The 8,642-nt window shown below is 31.5% G+C and overlaps 1 protein-coding gene across 1 annotated transcript in view; it reads right to left on the minus strand.

Annotated features, from left to right (window-relative positions):
• fdl (beta acetylhexosaminidase fused lobes) overlaps nucleotides 1-8,426 on the minus strand; it is a 326,351-nt gene extending 317,925 nt beyond the window's left edge. The window contains exon 1 of the mRNA XM_089638621.1: nucleotides 7,954-8,426. The gene's annotated coding sequence lies outside the window, so the exon portion shown is untranslated. The remainder of the gene's footprint in view (nucleotides 1-7,953) is intronic.
• Nucleotides 8,427-8,642: the final 216 nt, after the last annotated feature.

The following is an 8,642-nucleotide window of genomic DNA, read 5'->3' on the forward strand; positions in this document are numbered from 1 at the left end:
CACCCCACAATTTCAAACCTAAAATCAATAAATAATTACATTATCATTTTTATTTTTTATTACGTACATGCTACACATTACACAGACTAGATCCATCCCATACCCCTCCCTTCCCCATCCCATCCCTATAGGCTAGTGTAACTTTTTTTTATTACATAAATATTATATATTCACTAAATAATTAAAATACTTAAGTGAAAACCTATTATTGGTTAAATAATTAACACTTAATACACCATACTTTGTAATTATTATAACTGTTGGTTTTCCAAATAAAATAAAATAAAAATTAAAATAAAAATGGCTTAGCCTATTTCTGCATATCACTACCAATGAGATCAATATGCTGAAATAGACCAAGCCACAAAAATTTTTGATGCACAAGCATTGTACTAAGCACATTACAATGCAAATCCTTACAAAAAATACGTTGCGTAGTTGCATTATATTTTGAGTCGTTTCCAGTCTTTTCCCACTTTATAAAGGTATTATGATTATTATTTTTGTTTTAAGAAATACAAACATTCCCGTGTTACGAATAACCTGACAATATTTAAAAAATCTCCTACTACCAGCACTGTGATGGAGGAAAGATGGAAGAACCAACCGAGGAATAGGCCACTTGCATCATATTTTTTTAATTTTTTTTCCGGTTAAGGAAAATATTCTAAGACATTCTGTATTATTATTATTTTTTTAATCGTATTTTTGAAACCCTGGGGATTTTTTGAAAATTTCAATCCGAAAAATCAGACCTTTTTTTATAAACCGGAAAGACGGGACATAATTTTATAGGTGAGAAAAAACAATGATTACATAGCCGAAAATCATTTTTAAAAAAAGAACGTTTTCCACACGAATGACACAGCAGAACAACGAGGCATACCAAAAATACTAAATCTCATAAATATTTTTTTCCTTGATCCATCTTATTGATCATAAATCATTATAATGTACAACGTCTATATTAATAAATCCAATGTATTATACTTGTACTTGTAAATTATAATAATAATAAGAAAATTATAAAATTTGATTTTGATAAAATCAGCACCATAACCATTATACCTCTAAAACACGTACCGACATCTAAATTGTACGGGGTTCTCTTCACATCTGTCAAAAATTCAAACCAAATGAAAAGTTCGCAGAGAACAAACAATAAATCTAGTGAACGAATTCAAAAATTCGCCTGAAATCAAAGTGATGCCATATAAAAAAATTAAATCAGTGTGGAATTTTACAAAATTAATAGGAACATTTTCAGTAGACGGGACATTTTCATGTAGTGACGACACGAGCCCAAATAATGGATTTATTTATTTAAAAATAAAAATAAATGTACATTTCTACAAAATTTTACTAACATTTTCGTAATCTTAGTAAAAAGATCTATCCACACGATTTTTTCCAAGTCGTTATGAAATCCATGCAAGTGGCCTATTGAACACACTACGCATTAGTCTCCACTCCGACAGGTCAAATTATATTATTGTTTACGATATTTTATTCTGTTATGCCAAAAATTATATTTTATATTACAAAAAAAAATTGTCTAAAAACTATATTTTTATAATAAAAAGATATTTCTATAATAATAATATAATGTTGTTTGTTATTTCTTATAATTATTATCCATCAAAAATAATAACAGGAATTGTTTTGTAGATTGAAATAAAATGTTTAGTTTTTTTAAACAATACACAAGCAATAATAATGTTACGTATGAACTTTTGTTGAATTTATAAAAAAATATTTAATATTTTACCTTATTTTATATTTCTGTTTGTGTTTAGGTACTTTGTATAAAATTATTATACATAAAAATGTTCCGCATATTAATGTATTAAATTATTATTATTTTTTTTATTTTTTTTATTTATTCTTTAATATATTTGTTAAACAATGGTATAGTATATTGTCCTCCACGCTAGGAGTTCACCTGTGTTGTGGAGGACTTTTTCAATTGTAAAGTTATATAATTCTAAAACAATACAGTGGAGTTGGTTACACAGAGAAACATTAAAAATTAAAATATAAAATCGATTTTTCCATAGTTATAACAGTAGTTTTTCCATAGTTATTCCAAAAAAGTGAAATATAAAAAAATAAATATTAACAGGATTGTAGCCAGTTCCATATGTGTTTTTTGTATTCTGTAAGATTAGATGTTTTATATTGTGTTGGAAGTGAATTGAATAGTTTTATAGCCTGGAATCTGTAGTGTTTTTGTCCAAAGGATGTGTTGGTTTTTGGTATTAGTAGTTGGTGTGCATGTCTTGTTCTGGTATTGCGAGAAGTTTGTGAAGTTTTAAATGTGTTTAGGTTCTTGTAAAGGAAAGTAAGTATTTGTTTTGAATATAGTTTTTGAATCTTCAACACTGGGAATTGTTTAAATATGGTTGAAGTGGGTGTTAGTATTGGTACCTTAAGTATAACTTTTATTAAGGTTTTCTGAGCTTTATATAGTGTGTCGATGTATTTTTTACTGGCATAGCCCCAGGCAATAATGCCGTATTCCATTATAGATTGTGCTATTGCGAGGTATATATTCTTGATATCAAATATGTTCAGTATATTTCTCACGTTTTTGAAAAAGTAAATCAACTTGTTTATCTTTCCTTTAACCGATTCAATATGTCTGTCCCATTTTAAATATCGGTCGAAGTATATACCAAGATATTTGATATTTTCGGTTTGTGTGATTGGAGGACAATTGCACGGGGTGCTCGCTGAGTGACAGGAATGTATTTTAAGGTAGATGTTTTTGGCGGGTTGGCCTCTCGAGTTTATGCTAAAGGTTATGAATTTAGTCTTATCTATATTTAAAGTTAATAAGTTAGAGTCAAGCCATTTTTTTGTAATATTTAGGCCAACTTCAGCTTTTGTGATTAGTGTGTTCCAGTCAGTGGCCTTAAAAAGTAACACAGTGTCATCAGCAAAGCTTATAATTTCCCCGTCTATTTGGAGGTGACATAGATCGTTAATATAAATAAGAAATAGGATTGGGCCAAGTACGCTGCCTTGTGGTACTCCGTAGGATACTTGTTCCTTGTCACTACATGTGTTTTCTATTGAGGTATATTGGGTGCGATTTTCCATGTAGCTTTCAATTAATTTGAGTTCTGTTCCCGTGATTCCGAAATATTTAAGTTTATTGAACAGGTTTTGGTGGTGAATTGTGTCAAACGCTTTTGCCAGGTCGAGGAATATTCCAAGGCATTTTTTACCCTGATCTATATTTGTTTTGAGGAAGTCTGTTACTGAGGCTATGGCATGTGAGGTACTCATATTTTCCCTGAATCCAAATTGATTTGGTGATAGTATATTGTTTTTGTTAAGAAAAATTAAAAGGTGGTTTTTGATATGTTTCTCGAGAATTTTTGAAAGCGTGTTTAGAATTGTAATTGGTCTGTAATTATTAATTTCTTGCTTGTTTCCTTTTTTGTGGATTGGAATTACTTTGCCCGTTTTCAAAATAGTTGGGAACACTCCTTCTTTAATGGACCGATTTATAAGTATAGTAAGTGGGATAAGAAGTGCTGACTTTATTATTTTTAGTGTCATCGGTGATATTTTGTCGCTACCCTGAGAGTTTGTGTTTTTTAGTTCGTTTATAAGTTTTAGTGTTTGTATTTGGGTAATGTATGGAATTTTAAAGGAAGAAACACTAGTGTGTGTATAGTGGTTTGAGAATTCTGGGATATCGTCATTTGTAGTGATTCTGTTTGCTAATACCTTGCCGACGTTAGCGAATTAGTTATTCACAAAATTACATACTTTTAGTGGTTGTTCTGATGTCTTAATAATCTCGTTATCTATTTTAATCTCGGTTATGGAATCGCTTTTCTTTGAAGATGTGTGGGATATTTCTTTTAGGATTTGCCAAATTTTTTTGGGGTCCTTGTTGCATTTATCTAATTTATTTTTATAATATATTTCTTTCGATATACGTGCAAGTCGTGTGCATAAGTTTCGATATCGTTTATAGACATTTATGAGATAGATGTCATATGGGTTAGATTTGCATTGTTTGTGGAGTTTGTCTCTTTTACTGAAACTTGTTATGAGTCCTTTTGATATCCACGGTTTTAGAAGTTTATGTTTAGTTGGAGAACTTTTTTCGGACGTGATGGTATTTTTTTTAAATTCGTCTTGAATACATTCTATAAAAAGTGACCATGCTTCATTAATTTTATTATTTTCTACGAGTTCTTCCCATTTCTTATTAAGTAGTATGTCATTTAGTTTTAAAATATCAGTTGTATTGTGGGTTTTTGTGGTTTTGGAGTGTATTTCTTGTGAATTGTTTGTAGTGTTTATTTCCAGGATAAGTGTATAGTGGTCTGTAATTGTCGAGTGATGGATTGTGGATTTGTATGATCTTTTTGTTTTTAACATAATGTGGTCAATACAAGTTTGCGTGGGTAATAGGTTATTTTGTTTAAAGTTGACTCTTGTGGGTTCATTTATGGTGCTAAAGAGTCCATGGAATAACAAAAGGTTTAAGTAATCGTCACTTTGTGGATGTTTTTTATTTTCTAAAATGTTTATATTCATATCTCCTATTAAGCAGATATTTTTTTGTTTTTTCATTTTGATAAGTTGACTGTCTAGGGACCTCAGAAAGGGAAATATGTTTTTTATAGAAGGTGATCGATACATAGCTAAAATACATATGTCATTATTTATGATTATTTCAAAGCCGTTTGCGTCTGTGATATCTACCTCCGTTAAAGTTGAATGTAGATGTTTTTTGCAGTAAATTACAATACCGTCATTTTGATTTTTAATATTTTTGGAGTGAGTGACCGTATAATTAGGTAATTGTATTGGGGTGAAGATTTTATCTAGCCAACATTCTGTGAGAATTATCACGTCAAATTATTGGAGTAACATTCCGTTTCAACTTAATTACTACAAAAAATAATTATATACGTCGAGGGAGATGAAATATTTGTACAAAATAGGTTATTGGGTTCTTAGTTTGGGTTATTTAAATAATTTGTGCATATTTAGATTGAAGCGGAACTATTCCGTCACGACGTTTGTCTTTTTTGTACGTACGTCACCAGCTTTTAGCTTCGTTATGCTTCAGCAAATCATAGAGCAGGGTTTCAATAGTATAGGGTTTTCCAATAAGAGGTGTTATGTGTATTTAATTCCGGCCATAAAATGATTTTTTATGGCCGGAATTGGATGGTATTGATCTGGACAACGTTTACTTTCAACAAAACGGCGCTACGTGCCACACAAACAACGAAACCATTGATCTTTTACGGGAAAAGTTTCCGGACCGTGTTATCTCTCGAAGAGGTGATCACAATTGGCCACCGAGATCTTGTGATTTAACACCTTGCGACTTCTTCCTTTGAGGCCACGTGAAAGAGAAGGTCAACGCCAACAGCCCAGCGTCGATTCAACACCTCAAAGATGGAATTCGTGAGGCTATCGAGGACATAATGCAGCCACTTTGCGATTTGGTTATGGAAAATTTCATGAAAAGGATATGGTCCTGTAGGCGTGGTCGTGGTGGTCATTTGATTGATGTTATTTTTCACTATTAACGGCATACGTCATGTCAAAAAATACAAATAAATAGTAGTATATCTGTGTGTAAGGATAGAACGGCCAACCTTATGATTCCAGAGATAGCCTTATTTTTAATGTCAGTGCCATACAAATTTTCTTAAAAAAATGATAACTCCTTCATTTGTACACGCAATTGCTTCGTACGAAATTTTATAGCATAGTAATTAATGATCAGCAGAATCCATTTCTAGCCAAAAAAAATACCCTTGAAAATTCAAGTATATGTCTATGAAAGGCGATTTTCAGCCCACTGTGCGACGTTAAACATAATTAGTTGCAACGAGGGATCGCCGTGTGTGTGTGTGTGTATGCATTATTTGATGTGTAAATTTATTTGTGATTTATTCATTTATTGGACATTATATAGTGCATGCCCCACTTGACTTTCAACATACCGGCATACTGAAGAATCATCGAACCTGGTATGTGTATAAATCTTACGTTATTACCAGGTTTTGACGATCTCAAGCGTCATCAGAGCTTATATATATTAACCAATATTAATTACATACAGACACATAAGAATCCTGGTTGTTATTATTGTCTTTTATTAATTCAGTAAAAGTGGCGTATTACAAAGTATGTTTTTTTTCATTTCTTCGAAGTCTTCTTTCGAAAAATAAATAATTATTTAATTCAGTTCGGTTCGGAATTTTTACCTAAAATTCAAATTTAATTTTCTTTTCCTCTTAAAAAATAAGCGAAGAAAGGAAACTTTACCAAAATTATTTTTACTTTTCCTTTGATTTTTATTATTGGTAAAAAATCGCGGATTGTAATGCTACGTATACATCCGCGAGCCGAACTGCCGAACTGAACCTCAACTTATGTGAAAGAAACGAAGCAACCGCAAAAGGCGCGAAACGTCGCTCGCAGTTGATTCGTTTCTTTCCCGTAATTCGTGGTACGGTTCGCGTTTCGGTTCGCAAATGTATACGTACCTAACATGACTTTCCAAAATGATAGACAAAATATTTTTTCTAGATCGAGAAGATTCGTAATAAATTACAAATTTCAAATATCGAATAAAAATAAATTTTAAATCATAAAAATAATAGGTACGTAGGTATATTTAATTAATTGCTTCTCTGGTTTGAGTAGATTATTGCATAGATACGTCACTTCCAACTTAGGAAATATCACTCTGGTACGTGTGTAGGTACAAGGAAAATATGTTGTTTATTTATTACTTCATTTAATTTCGATATCTCCATTTCTATAAACAAATTTCGTCGTAGAAAAATTATTTCGAAAGTAGGTTTATTAGGTTTCGTCAATTCCATTAGTAAAGTAAAATGTTTAATAACGTAGATATCGTTATTTCCTCGGCCTTCATTAATAATAGAGTGTTTAAATTACATTAATAATTATTATAGTTTAAACATCTGCAACAGTTGATCAAATCCACAGAACAGGATCAATTCTAAAAGTATGATCCATAATCGAAAGAGAACTAACTGATGATCGAATTGGAAGAGAACTGATTTACCTATACACACCCATAACACGCTTCCGTCAGTTCACAGGCCTATGAAATTGTTTATCTGAAGATGTTTGATCAATTTCAAAATAATAAGGGAAATTGAGCTTAGTTCGGGCACACGGACACGCCCACATTGGGTTTTATCTCTTCAGTGATGTAGGTAACATACTCACGCAATGATGCTGATGATTTATAATATAGTTCAATTGTTTTTAGAGCAGTCAAGGGTGGCCGCAAGACCAAGCCCTTTTTTAATGTAATATAATTCCAAACAAGGACCAAAAGTTACGTACACAATGAAATACATATTTCAAATAACCAACATAATATTGTGATTTATTTTTTGGGTATTATGCCGTTTTACGCTTCATCCTTTAGCCAAGTCCGCCATCCGAATTATTGTGGCTGATCATTTCTGCCATGAAGAAGGAAACTGTAACGCTGTCCGAAACGTTGACTAAAGAAAGAGCAAAGAGAAAAGCAACACAGCATAGTACCCCAAAAATATATCACGATAATACAGATCACATCTACAGTCACTGTCATCGATGATGGTCACTTTAACGCTGTCCGAAACGTAGGCTACAAAAGGAGCAAGCACAACAAGGCGTAATACCTCAAAAATAAATAACGATAATACATTTGACCGTAAAAATCTCAACCAAATCAAACTATTTATTGTTTTCATGATAGCTGCCAGACTGGTAAAATTATAAAGATAATAATGGTTGATAAAATATCAACTAAAGAATACAAGTTTTACAGATTTCAAAATAAATTTAAATAAACAACACGCAAAAGAAACAAGCAAAAACAAATTCAGTAAAATTTGCAAATATGGCGACAAAAAAGCGCTAAAAACTAAATTAGTTACTTACCAATTTATAAAGTTGTAAAAGTTCTTCAAAAAACAAAATTCTTCCAAAACTTTATTAACAACGATAAAAACAACTTCACAGCGAAATAAAACAACTTTATAAACACTGACTCAATTTAAGAAATTAATTAGTTTGTTTACGCAGATATAACTTGGTCAAATAAGATATATTCACAAAAAACTATCAAACGACAAATAAGATATAATATATTTCTCCTCTAAGCAGTACCAAATTCAGCGATAACAATAAATACGTATATTTTAAAACTTTCTTACATCACGATTTGTATAAATATAATTTTAAAACACTTTGAAATAAGTTTCACTGCACAAATACACATTAAAACAGTTGTATTATCTTTGATTTTAGTTATTTAATGTGTTATTTTTATGTTTTAACTCAATAAGTTACAATTTCGCGGATTTTAGGTTAAATTCAGGAGAGACAAGATGAAACAGTGTTGCGCCGAAAGAGCGAAACGTCAAACTAAGAAAAGATATAAAAAAACGCGCGTCTCGGCTCTGTAGGTAACTTCGGATGGTTGAGATTTTTAAAGTTCACGGTTTTGCCGACAGGTTCGCAGCAGGTAAATCTCGCCGCTCAGGTAAAAACTAGTATTCGGATGGCCTGAGCTTTGGAAGCAATTCATTCGATGGAATTGACGTATTCCTTTTGCGTATTTTGTATTG

This window comes from Hesperophylax consimilis, chromosome 13, assembly GCF_061612785.1.
Source record: "Hesperophylax consimilis isolate HC1 chromosome 13, BYU_Hcon_1.0, whole genome shotgun sequence".
Classification (NCBI taxonomy): Eukaryota; Metazoa; Arthropoda; class Insecta; order Trichoptera; family Limnephilidae; genus Hesperophylax; species Hesperophylax consimilis.